Source organism: Equus asinus, chromosome 11, assembly GCF_041296235.1.
Source record: "Equus asinus isolate D_3611 breed Donkey chromosome 11, EquAss-T2T_v2, whole genome shotgun sequence".
Lineage (NCBI taxonomy): Eukaryota > Metazoa > Chordata > Mammalia > Perissodactyla > Equidae > Equus > Equus asinus.
In genome coordinates, this window is record NC_091800.1 from 30,783,059 (window position 1) to 30,810,252 (window position 27,194).

General features: G+C 39.3%; 1 protein-coding gene across 13 annotated transcripts in view; it reads left to right on the top strand.

Annotated features, from left to right (window-relative positions):
* Window positions 1–27,194, top strand: part of ENOX1 (ecto-NOX disulfide-thiol exchanger 1) — a 533,277-nt gene that overhangs the window by 192,320 nt on the left and 313,763 nt on the right. The window contains exon 1 of one of the 13 annotated variants that reach the window (XM_070480834.1): window positions 10,954–11,055. The exons of the other annotated variants lie outside the window; for them this stretch is intronic. The gene's annotated coding sequence lies outside the window, so the exon portion shown is untranslated. Of the gene's footprint in view, window positions 1–10,953; window positions 11,056–27,194 lie in introns of those variants that run through there. 13 annotated transcript variants of the gene reach the window in all.

Sequence of the window (27,194 nt, forward strand, 5' to 3'; positions counted from 1 at the left end):
TAAAGTTCTGCTGAAGATGGATTGAATCCCCCACCCTCACTCCCCAGAGTGTATCTTTGTGGGTACTGGAGCTGCAGCCTCCTAGTTTCCCTTCACCCACCTAAGCCTTTCACTTTTCTGCCATCAGGCTCTTTGGATCCCAAGGCCCCATCCTGCATCCATGAGAGAGAGCCCTAGGCCATGGGAGCTTCTGAGGTCCCCAAACTCATGCCTTTTGTGTCAACAGCTGAGGAGCTTCTAAACCTCTGGCAGGCACTGCCAACAAAAACCACTGCCGACAGAAGGAAGCGGAAGATGAGTGTTTGATGTCCAAAGCTGGAATTCAAAATTACTTTTTGTTTAGGGAGCGTTGCCCTTGACGCTTCCCCCTTGCTCTGCTTTGGGCTTCTTTTTGTTCTGTGAACACATCAAGCTTTTCCAAGCCTCAGCATCTCTGCTCTTAACTGTTCTCTCCGCCAGGAACTTCCTGCCACTTATTTTCTGTCTCATCATTCAGATATCATCCAGATGTCACTTCCTCTGAGTGGCCGCCTACCCCATGAAAACACTCACTCTTGCTTGCTTCATAGCACTTTTCACTGTCTGAAGTAATCTCATTCAGCTGTTTGTTTAGTTTTATGCTCCGTGTCCCTCACTCCCCTTCCTCACACTGAAATATATGCCTCATGAGAGTAGAGACCTTGCTTCTCTTTGTCCACGACTATCTCCCTTTCTTAGGAGAGCGATGCCCTGGTGGTGGGAGTTTGTCAAATGTTGAATGAATAAGATGCATGAATGAGATTGATGATAGTATTATGACTCTGCCTTAGCAGCATTTCTCGTCAGAGGCTGCAGAGACCAGCTTGGAAAGTTCTCTATCCTGCACAGTGGGACAGGTGTTTCTCTTTTCAGATATTTGCCTTGGGTTTAAACTTTTGGAACAACTTTTCTTTCTTAAGTTAGGGATTACCTCTACTTCTGTGATAACAATTATTGTAGTATATTAATTGAGAGCAAAGAATAAGTAAATATTTTCTCTTTTAAATAAACCGAGTTGAGATGTTTGAGAGGTTAACTCCTTGGCAATCGGCATTTTTAAAGTTATTTCCTCCTTCTGTCCAATTGCGGCCTTTCATTGCACTCATGCTAGTTTACTCATTGTCCCTGGGGTAACCTAGTGGTTTTTGTCAGGCTCTTCCCACCTCTGGAATGCACGCACATTTGTCTTTGCTTATTCTTGGCATCCTACTCAAGTCCTGCTGATTCCCTGCTGCATTTCTTGACTGCTCCTTCGGGCTCACATTTCTGTGGTCACATAATACATAAGTAAGGCTTATTGGACTTTATCACACTCTAACTTATATTGCTCTCTATGTTAATTATTATTAACGGGTCACATTTATTTAAAACTTGCTGTGTGCCAGGCACTGCTCTGTGTAATAACTCCTTTTACCCTACAGCAGTCCTGTGATATAACTGCTTTTACTAATTCTGACACACCATACCTGTCTGTATCTTAGGGATAAGGAATCCTAGCCCCAGGAAGTCAACTGGCTCTGGGTCATACAATGGCCATGTTGTGGGGGCAGAATTGCACCTTGCAGCTGGCTTCAGGGCCCATGCTCCGCGTCCCCAGCTGTGCAAATCCAGGCGAGCATGTTCTCGGCCGGGCTCATGCCCTGTCATTCTGTGCACATCAGTGGCAAGCCCAGTCAGTGCCCTACACAGAGTACACCCTCCATAACATACACTGGTGATAGTGATAATGGGTAGGACACAAAGCCCCAAAACATAAGATCTCAGGTAATCACTCTGAAGATGCAAAAGGAATTCTAGGAATCCACTGAATTCTTTCATCAATGAAATAATTTTCTAGGTCTGTCTTTTGGTTACATACTGTGCTCTCTCCCCTGCTTCTCCCAGAATTGTTGGTAGGGAAGGACGGGAACAAACACAAGAGTAAAGAAATTTTGTTTACTGCCTTTTGAGTGGCTTCTTCTAGATACAAGGAGCGGGTCCTTTTGGGTCGGGATGCTGACTGAGAATGAGGCTGCCATGTGAGAGTGAACACTTTATAGAAGGCTTCTGGAACTTTGTGAAACTTGAGAGGGTTTCCACCGATTTGTCTTGGTGACCTTGTTACCTAAGACAAGCATAGCACCCGATCAGAGCAGGTCACGGTTGGCACCATGTGTGTTTTACAGTTACTGATATATTGTTTAAAATGTTTTCTTTTCCAGAAGACTGCCCCCACCCAAAAACAAAACCAAAGTCAACAGCCAAATGAAAAATTAGAAGAAGTATTCGCAATACCTACAACAGATGATGGGCTAATTTCCTGGCTAAATAAAGGGCTCATATGTATCAAACGATAAAAAGTAACAACCCAGAGGAAGATAATAATTAAAGAATGTGAAGGATCAGTCCAAAGAAAAATGCAATGGCCAAGAAACATGTCCTTATTCATGTTGAAAGAAAAAATTAAAATAAGACATTATTTTCAGTTGTCAGTTGGAAGCAGTTTAAGCAGGTGCTACTATCCAGTGATGGTGAGACGTTGTGACACTGTTGGAAGGAGTGTACATTGGCAAATATATTTTGGAAGAGTTTTAGTTGTAGCTATATAAGATATGCAGCTATAACTGCAAGATAGCATATTGCATCTTCTTTTGCAATAGTCAGAACTTGGAAATACCCTGAAAGTACACCAGTAGGGATATAGGTATCATAGCTACCTGTTCAATAGGCTGCAAAGTAGCCATTGAAAAGAGCAAGTCAATCTCTGCCAATAATCTGGACCAAGGCTACAGGAATTTTAGATATAGTTGAGCATATTCGAATAAAATAGCAAATGTTTCCATGTAGTTTAAGCATGTACCAGCAAATATGCACGTGTGTAATATGCAACTATATATGCTTGTACAAGCATGGGCTGGACATGAAACTTTATGGTTATTATCTCTAGGAAGTGAGATTATGATGAGAGGAAAGCCTGCATTTCTTGCTTAACTTTTGAACCAGCTGAAACTTTTACTTTAATCATATGTTAGTTTTAAAGAAAAACTCTAGTTAAAATATATTCAAAGCACTTTACTAAAGAGAGTATGCTTCAGCATTTTGAAAAAGAATCTAATTCTTAACCCAAAGAATTAGATATTTTTCCTTGTGGTCCATTCTCCTGGCATGTTGTAATTCCTGTTAGCAATTAAGATTTTCTTTGTTTTAAATTATAAACACCACACATTTTGCTAACCTCCTCCATGACTCTCTCTCCCATCAGTTCTGAGTGGTTCCTTTCCTGCTGTATTACCTTTGGCAACTGACTTGAAGGAGGAAGTTCCATATATTCTCTCAATTATGATCCTTGTTCTCCTGTTCATAGTTTTGGATATTTATGATTTGGGTTAATTTATATATACACCTCAGGAACAATAGAGGAAGCATATTTCAATAAGTACTGCTTTTCAGAAGTTGTCTGAACTGCCTGAGAGACAGTGAGGTCTAAATCTGCAGAATCTGCTGTGGATTTGGGGTCCATAGATTTAATTTTAAGTCACCCTGAACACTGTATTCTCTTCCATGTTGTGCAAAAAGTAAGGTTGTACACAGAATACTGGATTCCAGTGTGGTTGTCAAGAGCCAAAGGACAAAAATGGTTTTTATTAAAGAAGAGAATTGAGCTTTGAAAATGAGAAAAAACTGTAAAAATACCAAGTAATGGTGCGTGTATTTGGAGGGGCTATTTTGGTGACCTGTGAGGAATCAGTAAGCTGGAGGGTGTGTCTAACTCTGAACACCATCCCCTGCTTCCGTGAACAGACACAGCTGAATTCTGCTGAGACTGGCCAATAGGCCAGATGTGTGTGAGTTTCCCAGATTCAGCTAAGTGAGAGGTGCAGTGAGCTGGAACGTCCCCAGTAACATATTTTTACTCTGTTTGTGGCACCTTTTTTGTTATGGAAGCCGAATTCTTTGCAGAGAAGAGGGGCAATGGATGGGGGGCTGAAACAAGAGAAGTTTTCTCATGTTGCTTCTGTTGTCTTTAAGGCAACAAAGTGTGGTTAGAGGATAGAAGTACATGATTAAGTGGCAGAAAAGAAATGCTGTTTTATCAGAAAGATATCTCAGTCCCAAAAGCTATGTTGGCCAGCTGGTAAAAGGAAGTCTGCTACATGAAAATACCTAAAAACCAAGTCCGATAGTTTTCTTGTGAAAATCTACTGCTCTTTAATCTTTGTATCTTTTGTTGATTTTCCATCTATAATTTGCCATAATGATCTGTTTTCCCTTTACCTGGGAGAGCGGGGGGAAAAAAGATTGAAAAAAATGAATTGCTCAACCTATTTAGTGTTGAAAGGTAGAAGTGTGTCTTTGTCACAGAGGTAAAAATAGATAAAGGAAAGCCTGCCAGAGCAGCTAAGGGAAATCAGTGACTAATTCACAGTGATCTATGATAGGAATGCTGAACTTATCCTGACACCCCCATGCAAACCCAGACCCATCCTGGGAACATTCCGGCTCCTTCAGTGCTGTGCTGGAATCTTAGTGCAGCCAGAAAGCCAACCCAGCCTTGCTACGCCTCAAGGAAGTGAGTAACCGGCTAATTGTTTTCAAATTAACTGCTGCTTGAACAGGGACACCCAGAGGAATAGCTCACACTGGAGACTGCAAAATTCTTCTGAACAGTCAAGCCCCGTCATCAACACGACAGCTGATGGCCTTTCGGCTGAAAACCCAACAGTGGTCAGAAAGGTGCTTATGGAGAGTAGAAAGGGCAGCTGCCAGCTAGAAGCCTAGCAAAGACCTTTGCCCTTCTCCCCAGAGGTACCCAAATCAGCAGATGTTGCCTTCTTGATCACTCAGCCCCATGTTGGTTTCCCAGCCCTCAGGATGTACCTCAGACGCATCCTTCTAAGCAGCATTGGCTCATGGTGCAGCTCTTATGGATGGGATGTCCCCTCTAAGTCTTCTCTTTGTTGTGATTTCCTGCAGTGGGATCCTGGGCCTAGATTTGCTGAAACTTCATAAGGAAGAAGATATATGTGAGTGTGGAAGAATATCGGTTCTAGTAAGCAGTATGGCCCCATCAAATGTGACCTTCTAATAAACAGTCTTCCTGTATCTTGTTTCTCACCATTCCTGTTTTTTCTACTTACAGCTGCAAAATGTCTTCTGTTTTCAGCCTAACTCCTTAAGCTATTGGAACCTGGCAGGTTTAACTGTAATGTGTCTTAGGATGTCATCCTTGCCTGTGATGGGGGAGGTCAAAGATGAGGTGCTATTTCTAGCACTGAATGAAGCTCCTGATCGTGCAGGGCGTCAGATTCCATTCAGAACCAGAAGCTCACTCAAAGCCACCATGGTTCTCACCTCTGCCAAGTTTGCCTCTCCGAGCATGGAGCCATCCCAGACCAGAGGTCCTTCCTCGTGCACTCATTTCTGTTCCTGCCAGGGAGTTTCTTCTTCCAGAACCATCCTCCAAATGCCCTTTTCCTGAAATTGTGGCTTGCTCCTAGGTCTTCTGAAACCCATTTTCTATAATCTGGATTCCTGGTAGCCTCAGACTTCTTAATAGAATCCTGGCCATAAGTGGAACTTGCCTTGTATATAGAGGACATCTTTCCTTTGTAATTTCTATACCCAAATGCTCCTGGACTTGAAGATGGTAGGCACATTCTCCTGACTCGCCGTTTCTTCTTCCGTCTTCAGTAAAAACTTTCCCACCTTGAGGCTCGTGCAGTCCGCCACTGCCCTTCCCGGTCATTGGGGTTGGACTTTTCTACCTTACCCACCTCTGCTCTGCAACGGGAAGCCTCTCCTGCTTCACGTTGGACTCTGTGCTTTTACCTCCATGTCCTTGCTTTTCCTCTTGATCGGAATATTTGTCGTTTTCTTTCTCACCTACTCAGATCCTGTCTAGCTCAGGTCATTTACCTTTCCCCTAGTCCTTTCCCCGAAAACTCCTGCCAGTAGACATTTCTTCCTCAAATCTCACTATAGACCTTCTTTGGCACATAATTATATGCAGCGCTTGTGACAATCGACTTTTATTTTATATAATTTAAATCTTGTAATGCCATTTAATTTTTTAAGTGTCATATGCCTTACACGTCTACTTAGATTGTCAAGCTCTTCAAGGATAGAAACTTCTGGGAACTTTCTTTTATATAATTACCATCAAACCTATGTCTGATATTTGTGTCTGATAAATATATGTTGAATGAAAGAAAGAATCAATCATGAATAAATATTTTCAGATGTTTGGGAGCCTTGCCTTCTTATTTTGCTGATTTGCCAGCTAAATTTGACCTTTCTAAACAAAATTCTTGATGTGACCTCTTAGTTCTCAGCTTTAACTTGCTGTGAGGGTTGGGGGAGTTACAGTAAAGTAATTGGAGCTCACAAGAAAGCAATACATTTAATTAAACATTGTAAGTACAAAGTAAAAGTTGTAGTAGAGTCAAAATAGTGTCTGTATTCACTACCATCTCTATAAATAAGGAAACACAGTGTCCTTAAGGGCAAGCCTCATGTTCTCTGTATTGATCACTGCAAAATGCTTCTTTTGAGGTTTGCTCCTTATTAGAAAAGAAAAATAATTAATTCTATAATTAAAACAATTGGACAACTAAGCCCAGTAACTTTCTTTAATTTCCTGCTTGTTTTCTGGGAAGCATCAAAGAGAATGGGGGAGGTTAAGGGTTTAGAAAAAAATACTACTTTTTATGTCTCATGATACAGTTAGAGCTCACCATGGGACGCTTTTTGCTCTGCTTTGAACGTCTATTGGCATCAAAGTACTTTTCATTTTAGGAAACCATCCCCAAGGAGAGTATTTTAAGTAAGGGGAGATTTGGGAAGATTGAAAACTGTTAAATATAGGAGGAGGTAGGTTGTAAGCGCTGACCCTTGCTGCACTTTGATTTCTCTGCTCTGTGCTATCTCTATAGAGCAGTCTGTCATCCCTAACTGCAGTGGAGCACATTCATACATATTTACCAGTTGCGAATTATAAATGTGCAGCCCAGAGAGCAGCAGTGTTCTTTGTCTTCTGCTTTTTTCCTGCACTAGTGATTCAGAAACTCTTAACACATCCAGAATTTGGAGGCTGGTTTTGTAATTGTCATTTCCTTTGTACACCAGTTACGTCTTTGTAATTTGAATGGAATCTTATTTTCCAGTTTGGAAGCTTCCGTATAGGTAGACTGAGGTTTTCTCCATCCAGTGTCAGGCCTTTGATATAATGACTTATTAAGGTACTAGGAGGAATATTGATCCTGCTAATAGCTTCTGCTTTGCCATGCAGTGTTTTACATTTTACTCAGCTGAAAGACCATATTCCCTTTCTCGTCATCTGATTGACCGTAAATGCTTTGGCCTTTCCTCTGCAATTATCTCACTTACCAAAGCAGTGGGTAAAAGTCAAGTATTTATAGACTAATTAGTGAAGTCAACATGTCGAAATAGAGTACTTTAAATAATACAAAGAAGTATTGTACAGTACCGTGAAATTAGCAAAGTTAGGTAAAAAGAAAAAAGCAAGGTTTGAGGACGCCAGTGGTTGAGGACACATATGCTACTGATGGCACTTGTCTTTTGTGTGATGATTAGTACACAGCAAAGGAAATGTTGTACTAATAGCATTTTTCCTCCATACCTTCTCTCCTTGACCTAACTTCTTTTCACTTACAAAAGCTTTGGGATATTAATGGGTTGTGAGTTATTTTAGATTCATTTTTTAGCATTAGTATCTCAAGGTATGTATGGACAGGAATATATCATTTAACACTTGAGCTCTTGGGTAGAAAGACATGATAAAAATGCAAGTATCATTTTGTTGTATATAAAGCTACTTTGTGTTTTCAAAATGTCTTAGATGTTTTAATTATTGCCAAGGTATAATTAGCCCAATTTTGAAAATAAGAACATCACTGATGTAACAGAAAGTGTATTGGGCTGGAAGTCAGAAGACCAGGTTTGGTTCCTGGCTTTGTAACCAGATGTGTTGTCCTTGTAGTGGTCATGCACATGCTCTGGGCACCCATTTCATCATTTTGGAACTAGAGATACAAAAAAATTATAAAAATCCAAGGAGACAATGAATGTCCAATTACTTCGTAAATTGTATAGCATTATAGATATGTAATTCTTTTTTCTCCCCTTCCCCCCAGGTTTATTGAAATATTATTGACATATAATATATGTAAGTTTAAAGTATATAATATGATCATTTGATGCACACATATATTGTGAAATGATTACCACAATAAGATTAGTTAACACCTCTATCTCCTACATAATTTCCAAATTGTTTTGGTGGTGATAATATTGAAGATCTACTCTCTTAACAACTTTCAAGTATATAATACAGTATTGTTAGCTGCAGTCATCATGCTGTACATTAGATCCCAGAACTTATTCAACTCATAGCTGGAAGCTTATAGTCTTTGACCTAGCATCTCTCCATTTCTTCCATATGCCACTCCCTGGCAACCACCATTCTATTCTCTAATTCTATGAATTCAAAAGGATTTCCTTTTCTCTACTTCCTTGCCAACACTTGTTATTTCTTTGTGATAACTGTGATTTTAACAGATATGAGGTGATATCTCATTGTGGTTTTGATTTGCGTTTCCTTGATGATTAGTGATGTTGAGTACCTTTTCATGTACCTGTTGGCCATTCGTATGTCATCTTTGGAAAAATGTCTATTCAAGTCCCCTGCTCATTTTAATCAGATTGTTTGTTTTGCTTTTGAGTTATATGAGTTCCTCATATAGTATTGTTACTGAAAGTTTGGTCTCTGATCCTGATGCCAATCCAAATAACGAGAACAGAGTCTTGGGTGAAAAAGGAAAACTTTACTTTGCCAGGCAGAGCGAGCAAAGCAAGGGCTAGTGCCTCAAGAATTGCTAGCTCCCCGTTAAGATTAGGTAGAGAAGGGGGGTTGTGGCCCTCTTGGTCAGCATTTTCCCATCAGACTGTGTCTGAGGCTGCTTCCAGCAGAGGAGACAAAGGATTTCTCAGATGAGTGTCCTTGGCTGTTTATTTTCATGGTAGATGGTAGACTGACGTCAGGAAGCCGAGGAGGTAGGCCCGGAAAGCTTCAGTTTCTTGATATTCTCTGGACATTAGTTTCTCTGTAAAAGAACTTCAAGGTCCTGTGATTAGCCGCAACTTTAGAGGGAGCCCAGCATGAGGCCATCTGGACTTTAATAATTTGTAACTTCTATTTGGTTGTGAAGCTCAGGGAGTCAGAGGTTAAAGAAACAAATGTTTACATATGATGTAACTAAAGAACCAGGGAACTGGGAGTTTTAACCCATATATGCTGGGTCCACTGTAGGAGAACCAGTATCAGGGCTGATATTAACGAAGAGCCAGTAACAGTATGGATATTAACCCCTTATCAGTTAGATGGTTTGCATGTATTTTCTCCCATTCTGTAGGTTGCTTTTTATTTTGCTGATTGTTTCATTTGTTGTGTAGAAGCTTTTTAGTTTGATGTAGTCCCACTTGTTTACTTCTGCTTTTGTTGCTTGTGCTTTTGTGTCGTATCTAAAAAACAATTGCCAAGACCAATGACAAGGAGCTTTTTTCCCCTCTGTTTTCACCTAGTAGTTTTATAGTTTGGGGTGTTAGATTTAAGTCTTCACTCTAATTAATTTCTAATTCGTCTTCAATCTAGTCATCTTCAATCTAATTCATTTCTAATTAATTTTTGTGAGTGATGTAAGATGGGGTCCAGTTTCATTCTTTTGCATATGAATATCCAGTTTTCCCAGGACCATTCGTTGAAGAGACTGTCCTTTCCCCATTGTTTGGTCTAAATACCTTGTCGAAAATCATTTGACCATATATGCAAGGGTTTATTTCTGGGCTCTCTATTCTATGCTATGGGTCTATATGTCTGCCTTTATGCTAGTACCGTGCTATTTTGATTACTGTAGCTTTACAATAAGTTTTGAAATCAGGAAGTGTGAGACTTCTACCTTTGTTCTTTTTCAAGATTGTTTTGATTATTCAGAGGGCCCTATGAATTTTAGGATGAATTTTTCCATTTCTGCAAAAAATGCCATTGAAATTTTAATAGGGATTGCGTTAAATCTGTAAATCACTTTGGGTAGTATTGACATCTTTACAATATTAAGTATTCCAATCCATGAACTTGGGATTTCTTTCCATTTATTTGTATCTTCTTCAGTTTTCTTCATCAATATCCTGTAATTTTCAACATATAGATCTTTCACTCCTTGGTTAAATTTATTCCTAAGTATTTTATTATTTTTATCCTATTGTAAATGGGACTGCTTTCTATATTTCTTTTTCAGATAATTTGTTGTTAGTGTAGTTAGTAATTGCAGAAATGCAACTGATTTTTGTATGTTAATTTTGTATCCTATAACTTTACTGATTTTTTTTATTAATTCTGACAGTTTTTTGGTGTGACCTTTTTTTTTTATCATTTACATTACCTAAGGACCAGTGATGAATTCCTTTAGAGATAAATGGAGGCAGAAATAGGATTGCAGCCCAAACTTCTGTTAAGTTAGTAATGTTGCTTCCTGTTTTTGCCTGCGTTATGCCTTCTGATTAGACGTGTGGCTGGATCCTCATGTACACCTGCCTTTTTGCATCCCACATACATTTTGGAAGGGATGGAAAATCTCTTTGGAATCTCCGGTGGAGATTAAGGAATCTCTTTGGAAATAACAAGGAATGTCTCCTTATCCAGGAGCCACCTGTAATTATTTATATTTTCCCAAGTAGCGTTAGTGCACTCGGAATGATACTTTGTGCTTTCTCACAGTATTCTAGGCCTGGAATGGAAACAACAACAACAACGGCAAGTGAGTGCTTCAATATGTGAGCCTTCAGTGAACATCGCTGTGTGCCTGGTTTATGCCGTCCTTTCTGTTTGTTCTTTTCCTTTACTTCCTCTAATCCCTCTCCTTGCCATTATCTGCAGGAACTAACAATTTGCAAAACCACAAACTGAAGCAAAACTGAATCATACAAAGGACATCACAAAGGAAGGAGGCAGATAAATTTTAGTGAGCCGGTTTGAAGGACTTGGTGAGTGCTTTGACCACAGTGAAGTGTGAACTTTCTCTTCACACCTTGTCATCAGGGCAGCCAAGTGTCAAGCTCAGTCTGTCTTATGGGGTAGCATTCTTTTCTTTTTGTTTGTTTTGTTTTGAAAATTAAAATGGGTGTGAATGGTGGTGATCCTACATTCCCTATTAACTTCTGCCATGACTTCTTAGAACACTCAAGGCAGGTTTCCCTGATTCAGTATATAGATGTTGTAACTACAGCTCTCTAATCCTAAGCTAAATAGTAATATTCATGTTCAACTTTGTTGCCATCTTTCATTTCTATGTACCTTTCCCACCTCCTGGTGCCCCCTCTCACCTGTCTTCAGGTGCCCGTGGTGTCCTTAGGTTACGTCTCACTGCCCAAAGTTCCCATTTTGTTTCAGGACCTCTCAACCCTCAGCCCCAACACCTGCCCACCTACAAAATATCCCGGGCTCCAAAATCACCTTCTCCTCCTCCGTGTCATTACAAACTCCCATTTTTTTCTCTTATTATGGCTGGCTAAATTAGGAAAAAATAATATCATTAAACTAATTCATAATAAGGTGTCTGTGACCAGTGAAGTTCCTTTCTTAATTCTCCTATGGGTATGTTTCAGTTTTAAAGGAGAATGGCAGTCTCCAAATATGCTCTTTGTTTGGATCAACAATAATTTATTCATTCATTAGTTCAACAGATAACTGAGCTCCTAGTCTTACCTTCATGAGTTAAGACAGATAAAGGATGATGAGCTTGGGTAGATTCTTTTGAGTGGGTTGGTCCTGGACCTTAAATTATGATATAGGCTAAACCCTACATCAGGCTTGTCTTGACTCTACTGTTTATACCCGGGAGAGGCCGTGATCCAACCTGTGCCTACCCTGTAGGCAGCAGCAACTTCAGAGGAAGTGGAAGGAGGAAAAACAGTTACGGAGATGAGAGGAAGCAAGCTGGGGCATGGAAATGCAGTGAGAAACAAAGGGAGGAGAAGGTATAGCCAGAAGAGTTGAATTATTTAACCTTTGAGGTCTCTTCTGACCCTAAAATTCTGTGTAAATGAGAAAGAAAAAGGGAGGAAATAAGATACGGAATGAAAGGGAAAGGAGGAGCATTCTGGGAATATAGTAAAGGCGCATTTGTTAGCTAAAAGCCTCCAGGTTAATAAATTATGATGTGGTGTTTACCTCCTAGAGCAGAGGTGAGCCCTTTTCTGTGGCTTCTAGGAATTTCAAAAACCAATCGGCATGTGGCCTCCCTGGCATGCCCCTTTCATGACATCAGAGAACGTCTCCCGTGGTGAGGTTGAGGCTGTCAATAAATACTTGAGCATTTTCTTTTTAAGCATTTTCTTTCCTAAGCTAGAACCCTCCAAGAGGGTTGTGAAAATGTCAAAAAATCTCTCAGGGTGGCTGGGCTAAAGGTCCCTGCTCCTTCCTGGCAGAGGTTGGAGATGGCTCAGGCACCAAGGCGTCAGGTGGAGACTGGGGCAGGCTAAGAACAAAGCCCAGCTCCTTAGAGAACAAATGTCTTCTAAACTGAAGAAGCAAGGGGGGTGGTATTTAAGTGTTTGTGAAGAGAATTTAAACACACTAAGCTTACTGTATACATGTTCAGTCAAAACAGTCTCATCGTATCTGATTTGATGCCCACGCACAGTTGTGCTGGGCCCATCCTCTCCTGCCCTGGCCCGAGTGTAGCCGTGGAAGGAAAGAGCTGTCAGATAGCCCCCAGGAGCCTAGAATAGCTTTGTGGGAGTTGTGCCATCATGATATTAGGTGCAATTTAACCTTTTTTTTCTGAGGACAATTAGCCCTGAGCTAACATTCACTCCAATCCTCCTCTTTTTTTCACTGAGGAAGATTGGCCCTGTGCTAACATCCATGTTCATCTTCCTCTATTTTATATGTGGGACGCCTGCCACAGCGTGGCTTGATGAATGGTGTGTAAGTCTGTACCCAGGATCTGAACCAGCAAACCCCAGGAGGCTGAAGCGGAACATGTGAACTTAACCACTGTGCTACCTGGCTGGCCAAGGTGCAATTTAAGTGGTGTGAAGATACCAAATGTTCTTTAGCTTTGCAGTCATCCTGTTATCAAATGCAGTCATCAACTATTGCAGCTTATTAAAGCTATGACTATCAAATTTGACTAAATTGTAAAGTATCTTTTATGATTAAAAAATGTTTTTGGTATATAAAAATGCTTTGTGGCTTTAAAAGGTCCGTAGCTCCCTGGAGCATAAATATGTCATGTAACTTTTAGAAGACAAATAACCCCCCAAACTCGATTTAATTGTTCCATTTCGAGGCCTCTCCATGGACAGATGTCAGCTATGTTCTGTGTTAGGTGTGTTATACTTGGAAGAGGATTTGAGAAAGCATTTCTTGAAGAGATAGCATCTCCAATTTTGATTTTATTTTTAAAAGCCAAGTGAAATTAAATTTAGGATTGTGTGTCTTTTTAAGTTATCTGAAGATTCTCAAAAAAAACCAAGTCTCTTGGGTTATTAGAATATTTGAAGGATTTTGCTGGGATAAGACACGATTACCCTAGGGATTTACTCTCTAAATATGGGTTGTTTATGATCTAGACTTTTAAACGATTAAGAGACATATTTGGTGATATGAAACCCTTGTCTTACTAGCATAAAATGGTGATTTAAATTGCTGTTGTAATATCTCGAAGGTTTATCAGACCAAGACGGTTAACTCTTCCGTTCTAATATAATACAAAGTGCAACTCTTTTGCTATGTACAAGTATCCTAAAGATAGCTCTCAGAGTCTTTGTAAGGAGGAGGAGAATTGGTGTTTTGGAGCACGTTACAATGGGAAAGTTACTTAACCTCCCTGAGCCTCCATTTTTCTCATGTGTAAACAGGGCCAGTAATAATTTATGTCTCTCGGGGTTTTTGTGCTGCCTGGCTGGGTTTCTGAGCAGTGGCGTTGCATCTTATTTCAAGCAGGGGTTAGATATCTTTTATGTGCAGTCAGGTACAGGATGAGAGAGATGTGTAGGCGACGCTACTCTTCAGATACCCTAAATTTCTCATGAAGAACAGTAAACGTGGTTCTCTGCCTACTTGTACCATCTCTTGGGAAGTCCTGCACAACACACTGTCCCTGCAGCATGGACCAGATTGCCAGTGATGAGCGCTGGAGAAAGATGCCATGTTGTATGAAAACTTGCATATCGTGGGACTCCACGTGTGTGTGAGATACCCAACACCATACCTTCTAGAGTTAATATCAGTTTCTCTTCTCCTTGCTCCTAGTATCTTGGTATCAGTCTTTTCTGGACCAATAGGAGCTGCATGTGGGATTCAGTACAGCATTACGTCCTTGATCTCAAGAGTTCAACTTGAAGTGGATGGTTCTGAAACCTGAGCTGTTAGAGCTGGGTTATTGTGAGATAGTCCTCATTTTCATCAGATACTGAGGAGGAGACATATGAGAATTAGGCTCAGAGAGTGCATACATTTTCAAGGTGCAGAGGAACATCCTCTAGAATGTACTTATGCAGTTAGTATTTCAAGTAATGGTGAATTTAAGCAGTGTTAAAAATAACATCATCTGAAAAGGCACGCGTTGCTGTTCCATAGGCTATTTTTACATGAAGTATCTTTGATCATAGTGAAACACAAAACTTCTATTTTTGTGAAGTCAGACTATGAACTGAAAATATAAATGGAGTTAGAGATGAATTAAAGTGATTTTACTAGGTTTGGGGTTGAATAGAGGGACTAGCACTTCCTAATGGATTATTTTAAAATACTTTAGTGGTTAATGTTTTACTATTGTTGTCTGAGTTTAGGCTTTAGCGACTAGGTAAAAATGCATCTCTGTTACTGAATTTTCCAATTTCCATTTACAAGATAGAGACATTAAAGATGAAAGCTTTTCTAGAGACTATTTCATTGTTATTTCAGAATAAATTCAGTATGACTGATATTACAGTGGACTGACTGCTATACTGTGAGACGTAAGAACCATCTCTGTCAACAGTGGTCTAATTCCATAAATATTTGCTATTTTGTGCCAAGGATTGTCCTAGATGTCAAGGATAAAAAGCCTTTTGGGAATATGTTATATATAAGATGAACAACTAAACAGAGAGCTTCAAAAAGTGTAGTAAATTCAACAACAAAGGGGAGCACAAGTGTCTGTGGGAAGACCAGAAAGGGCCCCTGAACCAAAGGATAGGAGTCTGGAGAGAGATTGTTGTTGTTGTTTTTTTTTAATTAACCATTTTAAAGTGAGTAATTCAGTAGAATATGGGGAGAGCTTTTGCTGGAGGGAATATCTGAACTCAGTTTTGTTTTGTTTTTATTGAGGTTACATTGGTTTATAACATTATATAAATTTCATATGTACCTCATTATATTTTGACTTCTGTCAAAATAACATTCACCTACATCGTGTTCACCACCAAAAGTCTAGTTGCCATTCTTCACCATACATGTGTGCCCCTTTACCTCTTTGCTCTCCCCTCACCCTCTTCCTCTCTGATAGTCACCAATCTGTCCTCTGTATCTATGTGTTTGTTTGTTTATCTTCCACATATGAGTGAAATCATACAGTATTTGTCTTTCTCTGTCTGACTTATTTCACTTAGCATAATAGACTTAAGGTCCATCCATTTTGTCAAAAATAGCAAGATTTCATCTTTTTATGGCTGAGTAGTAGTTCATTGTGTATATATATACCACATCTTCTTTATCCATTCATCCATTGATGCACTCTTAGGTTGCTTCCATGTCTTGGCTATTATGAATAATGCTGCAGTGAACATAGGGGTGCATGTATCTTTTTGAATTAGTGTTTTCGTGTTCTTTGGATAAATACCCAGAAGTGGAATAGCTGGATAGTATGTAAACTCAGTTCTGATAGGATTTTGATGAAAAGAGGAGGAAACAAGTAAGTGGAGGGAACAGTATAGACATTATATAGTAAATATCTGTTGGTGTTGTATGGCATCGTGCATTTCTTGCCTGGTAACAGCACCTCAAGTTTTTCTTTGAGAATCAGATCTCTTCTTCCCCTGTGGTGTTCACGTGGTGCTGATCCCCAGTTGCACTAGTTGCATGGTGGGAGAGTAGGCCCCCAGGGCTGGTCAATCAGCCATTCAGAGTATTACTCCCTTACCCTGCAGACTACAGAGATGACCTGTGAACCAAGCCAGGTTCATGAGACCCAATCCTAAAACATTTGTTGCACTTGTGGAAGAAGTTTTGTTTTGTTTTAAATTTAGGTTGTTATATGATACAACATAAATCTTGAATTTCTGATAGTCATTTTGCCTCTGTTAAGGATAACCTGCTTAAAAATAAATCCAATGCAGAGGGCAGCAGAATTAAGAGATGGAGAAAGTTTCTGATAATTTAAGCACCTAGATCTAGCCGTACCTTAATTCATTATCCCTTGGACTTTTCGGTTAAGTGTGTCAACAAACTCCCCTTTTTACATTAGCTACGTTGAATTGGGTTTCTGTCATTTGAAACCGGAATAGTTCTAATTAAATGTTTTGATTTTTTTTAAAAAATTGCTTTGCTTTTAAGAAATTTTATTACCTTTGACTTAAAAAAGAAACTGTGGCAGTTTCCAAATAAGTCTGTTCCTTCCGAAAGGGAGACTTATTTCCTCTTTTAATGTGTTCAGGTAATCAGAAATGTAAGCTCAGTTCTAAAACTATTGTCTTATTTCAGAACAGCATTTTATACCAACTATACTCAAAAGAAAAGACTTTCACCAAATTTTAGACATAGAAAGTCATTAATTTTATATAAAATTTTATATTGTTTTTTATATTCTCTAGCCACTCTCTTGGCAGAGAGGACTTAGGTTTCTGGACATGGATGCCCCTGGCAGTGGGAAAGTCAAACCTGAGCACCTGTTTAGAGTCTGCACCTGCCCTGCCCGACCGCATTTGGGGTCTCAGACCTCTCTGTCCTCTGGGGTTTGCAGTGACAGCTCGGCGTCAGAGAGTCCCGCTTTCCAGAGGAGCTTCTGAGAAGTTGACTTTGTGTTGAGTCTCACTGCAGGTTTTGTGAGCCATCTGAAGATAGGCGGATGTATTTGGGCAAAACATGGTTTTATAATATCTGATCACCCATCATGAAATCAAACTACTCATTTCCGATAGTAAAATTTCCCAAGTTGTTTCCTCACCAGTATTTCAAAATCAAAGGATTCCCTTCGGACATACGAGACTGAAACAAACCCAAATTCCACCTATATTTGTCTTATCTGGTGATTATTTAGCAAGTGCACTTTCAGATCTTTTTCCTCTTTGATGTCTTTATCAGTTACCTTTTCAATCAAAGATAACTTTTATCTTCACACATCATTAATGAATTTTTAAGAACGTTGCTTCCCTTATGCACATATCTTGTCATTTATCTGGCAGTACGAATTAAGTTAATGTGTTCTTCTATGGGCTCTCTGGCTGTTGGAATCCATTTCATTTCCTTACTTTAGTCTCTGGTTTGTTTTCATTTAAGGAAGCCACAGCAGATATGGACTTAAGAACATTAACTTGACAAAAGTGGTTGATTGTATTAGGGAAATTTTTCTTCATGGAAACAAAATTCGGACTTCCCTAAAGAGTCTTATTTCCCTATTGGTCTGTGGACTTAAAGTGGAGTTCTTGGAGTTGTTAACTGTGGTCCAGTTCAGAGCAAGAGGACTGGCCAGGCCTGCCTCTCCCATGACTGAATGGTGGGCTGAGCCAGCTTAACAAATGGTGCGCTTGCATGCCTTGTTGAAACAGTAATCCTTGATTGGTCCAAAGGGAGATGTTGACAACACGTATGGGAAGGAAAGCAGTTTGGTCCAGACTGCCTTATCCGTGTCTGAGAGAGAGAACTTCACAGAAGGCACTCACTTCCAAGAATTCCAATCGGACATCGGGACTTGGAAAGTCAATCCCAGGGATGTTGTGAGAAGGATAATTTATGTTTTGATTATCGTCTGGTTTCTGTTTCTTGCAATTCCAGTCACTATGAATACAAGAATGGTGAGAGTGTCGGGGCAGCTGAAAGGTCTTTTCTTGAATGATACGTTTATTTAGACATAAACAATTTATCATCAAAGTTCCGTCTTGATTGAATCACAAGTAGTGGAAACGCAGAAATTGGGGGTGTGGGGAATGCATCTCTGAGCTCTTGACATCTGTGGAGTCCTGGAAGGCATGGAACCTTAGAAGGTGGTGAGCTGGAGACATGCAGTGAAGTGGCAAAAGGATATTTATTTTGATGTAGGTCCCTTCTAATGGTTTCTCTTTGCTATTAGAGTGATGTAGGAACTCTTTCCTACCATCCACAAGCCCCTGTGGGATCTGGCCCTCTTACTCCGGTGACCTCTTCTCATGCCACTTGCCCATTGTTTACAAGGGTCTGGGTATACAGGCTGAGCTTATCCTCCACATCCACAGGGTATTTGCATCTTCTACCTAGGATGCTCTTGACCAGAACCAGAGCTTGGCAGCTTCTTCTGATCCTTCAACTTTCAGCTTGAATGCCAGCTCCTCTGAGAGCCCTTCTCTAAACCTGCCTAAAATTACCTCCATTCCATATCCAGTCACTCTATCCAAAAACCATGTTTTACCTTTTTCATATCACTTATCACTATTTGAAAGGATTTTTTAGCTTGTCTATTTTCTGTCCCTTCCTGCTAGAATAAATGTTCTGTAAGGGTGGGGACCTTATTACAACTCCCAGCACTTAAATATCATCTGGCAATATAGCGGCTCAATTAACAGTCAACATTCGAATTTTCTAGACCTGTTAGAAAGCTGATTCATTATTATATATGTATCAAACATAAACAAATAGTTCTATTGTCCCTTGCCATTATGGGGGAAACTTTGACCTATTGAAATAGCACCCCCTCCCTCATCTCTGCCACTCCACACCTATTAGAGGTCCCTGTAGCTGAGACAAGGTGGCTGGTTTTATTGGGTAAAGGAGGAGAGAGGACAGTGGTTGCTAACAATTAGATATGTATTATTTGCTTGAAGGAGACACCTTCCTCTGAAACATCTTTCAGACACAAACAACAATCGCCCTTTCCCCCTACCCGGGGGAGCATGCACACTGGTACACAGCATGGACATCAATTTTCAAAAGTCAACAAGTCCCTGAAAGTTTCTTGCCATTTTTTCACGTGTGACCTTTGGCTTTGCTTTATGAAATTTGTAATCCTGCCACCTGGCAGAAAAGCAGGAAGAGAAGCAGGATCCCAGAAACCTTAGCATCCCCAGTTGACCTTTCACAGTGACCTTTCACGGTGACTGGGGGCCCACAGCCCAGGCCTCCGACTGAGGCCATTCATAGGATTCCATTTCGTCCCTCCCCACCCTAGCATTTTCTCCTCCTCTGGGGCCTCTTATTTATGTGTGTAAGAGAGGAAACAGAAAGGAAGCTGACAAAAAGATAATTTTTGTGAGGCAATTTAATGGCTGACTAGACAGCAAATGCCACCCTAGGGTCAGCTGGAAAGGCTAGATGTGTAAGAATGGTATTTTCATTGTTACTTTGAAGAAGGTAGGATGAGAAAACTGAGTAGCTTCGTACACCTAGGGGTCATTTACAGATGACTGTCAGTTTACTGAGGCCCATATGGCCTGTTTTATTTGGAGGCACAGACATTTTGTTTTAATGATATCTGGAATTCCTTTGAGATGGCAGAGAAGCATCGTCAGATACAGTGCCCCCTCCTCCCACAGACACAGCTCTGTGGTCACAAGAGAGCAGGGCTGCCAGTGAGGGCAGTTCGGACAGGCGCTCAGAGATGCCCCGTCACCCCGACGGGCTAAGGATTTGGAGGACAACAGTGGATGCAGGTTTAGGGGTGTGAGATGTTTGTGTATGGTTGGGAGCAGCAGGAAGTTTTGAAAACAAAATAAGGATTGGCCTCTGTTCGGTATGGTTTGTCATGGGCTTGTTTCAGAGCAAAACGACTGTTCTCTCTTATCAGCCTGTTCTTTCCTTTTGAAGATAAGCAAAAATATCCCTCTCCCCTCAGTCTAAGTGCTCAGCTCATCTTGACCAGCAGGTGATTTCAATTATTGGCTTCTTCCCAGAGCAGAGAGATGCGTTAAATCCCTGTCGGGGAAGGTGAAGCTTACCTGATGGAACTTGACTTTTGTTCCCTTTGTAGTTGGGCCGTTTGGGAGGTGGGTGTTTCCCGTTGAGATGACACTCTCAGTCCAAAAAATCAACAAGCTAATGTGGGCATGAAGATTGGCTTTTGTAATTATTTTGGCAATGTGTACACTCTCTTATCAAGAAAACACAACAGCGCCTTTCCTTAATTCAATTCTGTCAACTTTTATCAAGCATCTACTGTGTGTCAGGCCATGTGTTGCCTTCAGGGGATGAAAAGAGATGAAATACGCTCTTCATGAAGGTAGAAAACGAGATGTCTGCTTATATATGAGAAGGATAAGAAACAGTTGTGTGCTTGGGTTCTTATTTTATTATAATTCAAAATAGTCATTTATTGAATGCCTAACTTTTGTTAGACACTTTGTACAAATCATCTCCACTCCTTGCAACAATCTGGTTAGGGAGATAATATTAACTTTAATTTGTAGCCAAAGAAACTAAGGCTCAGAGAAGATGAATAATTTTCCAAGGTTATGCAGCAAGGAAGTGATTCCAATTCATCCTGTACTTTTTTTTTCAGTTGGACAATAATTTAGATAGGCGTGTATTTTTAAATAAAGCCAGCTTATATGCCAGTTTTTAGGACTGTCTACAAAAGAAATAAAGGAGAGAGACGACCTTCATAATCTTTAAAAGCTCTGTGATCTAGTATGGCTAAGGGATTTGAGAGCTGTTTAATAGAGAATCAGCATATGACATCGAATGAGACAAATAAGAGAGAATTTTTGGAAAGTTGGAAGGTTTTCTCCTCTGTTCCATTATTGGAAATGGGAATAAAGGGAAAACTCAGTGTTTTGTTTTGAAGGTGTGAAGCCCAAGTCAAAAATGAACAACCGGTCTTTGACACAGCTGTCCTGGACTGTTAGAAGGAGAGGGTAGGGGACCTTCAATACTGTGGCCCAGTGACTCATTTTTTGCTACAAATCATAGAGTTTAAAACATTTTACATGACAAATGAGTGCACACACATTTACGTATTCCCACAAAATGCACTCATATTTCTGAAACAATAGTTTCAGGAAATGTTACCTCTACTACATATGATATACTCTGCTATCTTCTATTCCAGCCAATAAAACAAATTCTGGTCATGATCCACTCGCTAATGGCTCACAACATGATGTTTGAAAAACAAGGCTCTACCTAATCCCTCCATTTTTTCCCTCTCCTCTCTTTATCCCTCAACCCCGGGAGAAACATTGCCGTAGCAAACAGTAGAAGCACTGACACCCTGCACCTTCCTCACCGCTTCCTGGTTCCGCATTCCCGTGTAGAGCACATGCGGCCCCTCCTCTCGCCCTCCGCACATACCTGTGCTTTTTACATCCCAGGCGCCTCTGGCGTCTATACCGCTTCATTTATGTGGAAGAGGGAAGTGTCTCATTGGGTCTGCAGATTATGGTTGCTGCCAGGATTTATTTTTCCCCAGTAAATGAAGCTTCTCTAAGGGTCAGAAAACAGTCTTTCTTTTGGATACTTTTTGACATAACTTTTAGAACTGGAAAAAGATGAAAGACTTTGTTACTCAGTATTCTTACAATTTCATGAGGAACTTTATCTTTTTATTTTAGAGAGAGAGGTCGAAACTTGGAAACCCAAATGAAATGCAGGCCCAATAAATGATTTGTGGGTTGTCTTTTCAATTACAAATATGATGGTTTTGATAATAGGAATGCTGCTTTTGAAAGAAGTGGTACTCAAGTTTTGTGTTAGGAAGAAACAAATTATCTTTCTCCAGGATTGTCTGTTTCAATTTTGTTTTGTCATGAAAAATGCAATAGAACAAAACTTTTGTGTTTTAATTTTTTTAGAGTCAGTGTTACTCTGGTCTGAACCACTGAGGGTTTCTGACCAAACCTTATATTATAGTGTCTTTTGTGAGAAGAAGAATATAGTATACGGGCATACCTCGGAGACATTGCAGCATCAGTTCCAGACTACCACAATAAAGTGAATGTTGCAATAAAGTGAGCCATACAAATTTTTTGCTTTCCCAGTGCATATAAAAGTTACGTTTACACTATACTGTAGTCTATTGAGTGTGTAATAACATTATGTCTAAAAAAACAATGCACGTACCTTAAGAAATACTTTATTGCTTAAAAAATACTAACCATCACCTGAGACTTCAATAAGTTGTAATCTTTGCTGCCGGCGGGTCTTGCCTGGATGTTGATGGCTGCTGACTGACTAGGCTGGTGGTTGGGGTGGCTGTGGAAATTTCTGAAAATAAGATAACAATGAAGTTTGCTGCATCAATTTGACTTTTCCTTTCAGGAGTGATTTCTCTGTAGCATGTAATGCTCTTTGATAGCATTTTACCCACAGTAGAACTTCTTTCAAAATTGGAGTCAGTCCTCTCAAATTCTACCACTGCTTTATCAACCAAGTTTTAAATCCTTTGATGTCATTTCAACAATCTTCATAGCATCTTCACCAGGAGTAGATTCCGTCTCAAGAAACCACTTTCCTTGCTCATCCATAGAAACAACTCCTCATCCATTGAAGTTTTATCATGAGATTGCAGCAATTCAGTCACATCTCAGGCTCCACTTCTAATTCTAGTTCTCTTGCTCTTTCCACCACATCTGCAGTTACTTCCTCCACTGAAGTCTTGAACCCCTCAAAGTCATCCATGAGAGTTGAAATCAGCTTCTTCCAACTTCTTCCAAACTTCTTCCAAACATTCCTGTTAACGTTGATATTTTGGCCTCTTCCCATGATTTACAAATTTTCTTGTAATGCATCTAGAATGGTGAATTTTTTCCAGAGGGTTTGAGTTTACTATGCCCATATCCGTCAGAGGAATCACCATCTATGACAGTGATCTTAAATAATAAGAAAAGAAAAGTCAAAATTCCTCCTTGATCCTAGGGCTGCAGATTGGATGTTGTGTCAGCAGGCATGAAACAGCATTAGTCTCGTTGTACATCTCCATCAGAGCTCTTGGGTGACCAGGTGCATTGTCAGCAGTAATATTTTGAAAGGAATCTTTTATCTCTCTGCAGTAGGTCTCAGCAATGGGCTTAAAATATTCAGTAAACCATGTTGTAAACAGATGTGTTGTCATCCAGGCTTTGTTGTTCCATTTACAGAGCACAGGCAGAGTAGATGTAGCATAATTCTTGAGGGCCCTAGGATTTTCAGAACGGTAAATGAGCAATGACTTCAACTTAAAGTCACCAGCTGCATTAGCCCCTAACAAGAGAGTGAGCCTGTCCCTTGAAGCTTTGAAGCCAGGCCTTGACTTCTCCTCTCTAGCTATGAAAGTCCTAGATGGCATCTTCTTCCAATATAAACCTGTTTCATTTAGATTGTAAATCTGTTGTTCAGTGTAGCTACCTTCATTAAGTATCTTAGCTAGATCTTCTGGATAATTTGCTGCCACGTCTACAGCAGCACTTGCTGCTTCACCTTGCACTTTTATGTTATAGAGATGGCTTCTTTCCTTAAACCTCATGAGCCAATCTCTGCAAGCTTCAAACTTTTCTTCTGCAGCTTCCTCCCCTCTCTCAGCCTTCACAGAATTGAAGAGAGTTAGGGCCTTGCTCTGCATTAGGCTTTGGCTTAAGGGAATGTTATGGTTCTTTTGATCTTCTATCCAGACCACTAAAGTTTTCTCTATATCTAAGGCTGTTTCTCTGTCTTATCATTCATGTGCTCACTGGAGTAGCACTTTTAATTTCCTTCAAGAACTTTTCCTTTGCATTCACAACTTGGCTAACTGTTTGGCGCAAGAGGCCTAGCTTTCAGCCTGTCTCAACTTTCAACATGCCTTCCTCACTAAGCCTAATTGTGTCCAGCTTTTGATTTACAGTGAGAGTCGTACAAATCTTCCTTTCACATGTATGCTTAGAGGCCATTGTAGGATTATTAATTGGCCTAATTTTAATATTGTTGTGTCTCAGGGAATAGGGAGGCCCGAGGAGAGGGAGAGAGAAACGGAGGAATAGCTAGTCAGTGGAGCAGTCAGTACACATACAACATTTATCAATTAAGCTCACTGTCTTTTATGGGCATGGTTTGTGGTGCCCCAAAATAATTACAATGGTAATACCAAACATCGTTTATCACAGATCACCATAAGAAATATAATAATGAAAAAGTTTGAAATATTGCAAGAATTACCAAAATGTGACAGAGAGACATGAAGAGAGGAAACACTGTTGGAAAAATGGTGCCGATAGACTTGCTTGACCGCAGGGTTGCCACAAACTTCCAACTTATAAAAAATGCAATATCTGCAAAGTGCAATAAAGTGAAGTGCAGTAGAATGAGCTATGCCTGCAGTATGTGGTGCCCTGTTCAGTTTTATTTGAAATCATTTTTAGCACAAAAACTGCAAAGGAAAAATATTAAAGAGAGATTGGAATTTGATTGTGGAACTGTGAGAGGTTTTCATAAGCTTCATAATTTTAAAAATGTGTTAAATATTAGAAATGAGATAATAAGGTAATGGAAATAAGATAATAAGCAGTAGGTTTGATAAATGGTCTATAAGTGTCAGACTTCGTTGTAGATATAAAATTACTACAAATACTTCCCATTAGCATGTTGCTTGAGCTAGAATCATGACATCATCCTTGACGCTACCCTCTCCCTCACTCTGCACACGAGCCGTTAGTATGTCCTGTTAATTCTACGCACAGAGATAGCTCAAATCCACCTGCTTCGGTTTCTCAAGTCAAACACACCACCTCTTTTTTGGGGCGATGTTTTTAGGAGACTGAAATGGCTACCTTATCATCCACCCTAGTTCCATTCTTGCCTTCTCTAATCAATTTTCACCATAGCTCCCTGTAAACTATTAAAAACGTAAATCAGACCGTGACATTGGCCTACATACTGGGAAGTGCATTTCTAACCCCATAAAGCTCTAAAGGATCTAGCTCATGCCCATCTCACTAATATCACCACACTGGCCTCCTTTCCATTCCTGGAACTCAGTGAGCCCCTTTCCTCTCAGGGCCTTCCTACTTACCTTCCGATGCCAAATGTCATGAGCTTTGGTTCTTTCAAAGGAATCCTCTCAGAAGACTGTGCATACATTCTTACCATGCTGCCATTACTTGATATATTTTTAAAGCTTCCCTGAAACTACATTCCCGAACCTGCATTGCAGGGTTTTTTTGGGAAAAATCTTCAGTGGAAGAATATTTATTAATACAAAGTTTGATTTAGGACCTTGTAGTTTTCAAAGCACTTGTACAAATCTTCTCATTTAAATTTTATTTAATCCTCATAAGACTCATGTTTGAAGTTGATGTTGATGTTCAGAAAAGCTAAGTAGATGGTAAGATGGTAGACTTAAATCTAAATGTGGTAGCAATTGTATTAATTGTTAATGGATGTAATACTCTAATTAAAGGACAAGGACTGTCAAATTGGATAAAGCCCAACTTAATGCTACTTTCAAGAAATATATCTAAAATATAAGGATGTGAAAAGATTGGAAATAAAAATATGGGAAAAGTTAATTGTAAATATCAAGGTCCCCCCTCAACCCCTAGCATCCCAAAAAGGCAGTGCTAGCTATATATTAATACTAAGAAGACTTTAAATTAAAAAAAGTACCAGATATAAAGAGGATATTTTACAATGATAAAAGCTTTAATTCACCTGGAAGTTATAATAATCCCCAAAGTTTAGTCACTTAGTAATATGACCTAATTAAAGCAAAAATTGACAGAAGTAAGAGGAGAAAAGGAAAAATTCACAGATAGTAAGAGATTGTGATATATCTCTTTCAATATTTGAGAGAACAGACAAAAAATTACTAAATATTTAGAAGGCATGAATAATATGGTTACAGACTTTTCTTACGGATACACAAAAAACGTTGAACACACAAGTCCAGAAAATCATTTTTGTCTAGTATACATGGAACATATAAAAAACTTGACCAGATATGGAGTCAACTATCAAGTCTCAAAATATTTAAAAGGATTAAAATCTTGAAAAGGGTTAAAAGTTGATCACTATTCATTTAAGCTACATCAGCAACAATAATCTTGAAAAACAGTAAAATCTTGAATATTCCCATAATTAAAAATTAAGAATTATATTTCCAAATAAGTAATGGGTCAAAGAAGAAATCATAGTGGCAATTAGAAAATATTTTGACCTGAATGATGACATTTTGACATATTAAAATGTATAAAATGCAAGTAAAGCCATCTTTGAGGGAAATTTATAGCCTTAAATGCATATGTTAGAATAAAGACTGAAAATTAGTGAACTGAACATCTATCTCAAAAATTTTGAAAACTAAACTGAAAGAAGGTAAAAGGAAGAAAAAATAAATAGAAGATCGGAAAATGATGAAAATTTAAAAACAAATATATAGCAGAGACCATCATCAAAGCCAAAAGTTTATTCTTTGAAAAGTCGGTTAAAATTGGCAAGTTCAAATGAGGATAAAGAGATTAAAATAACCAGGCCTTAGGAATGAAAAAAGGGGATATCGTTATAGTTCCTTGCAGACACTGAAAATATAATAAGAGGATATTATCTACAACTTTAATAAGTATAAAATTTGTAAAGAAAATATTAGCAAGTTAACTCAATTAATACTAAAAAAGTTAATACATGAGCAAACTGAGTTTAAACCAGGGGCATAAGATTAATTTAATGTAATTTTCCACACTAATTTTATAAAGGAGAAAAATCATATGATTACTTCATTATATGCCAATAAGGTATTTATTAAAATTCAACATTAGTTCATGATATAATTCTTAGTATACCAGGAAGAAAAGGAAGTTTAATTAATCTTAACAGGGTATCTGCCTAAAAATCTACAGTTTATATGTGTGCACCCCTAATCTTCACTTAAAGCCTGTGTCCCGTCAGGGGTCATTCTGACCTCATTCAGAACGGTGCTCTTCCATTTGACATCTGGTTGCTCATCTTCTCTACAGTTTAGTCAAAAAAAATTTTGATGAAATAAAAGAAAAATGAAGAAATATTTTCG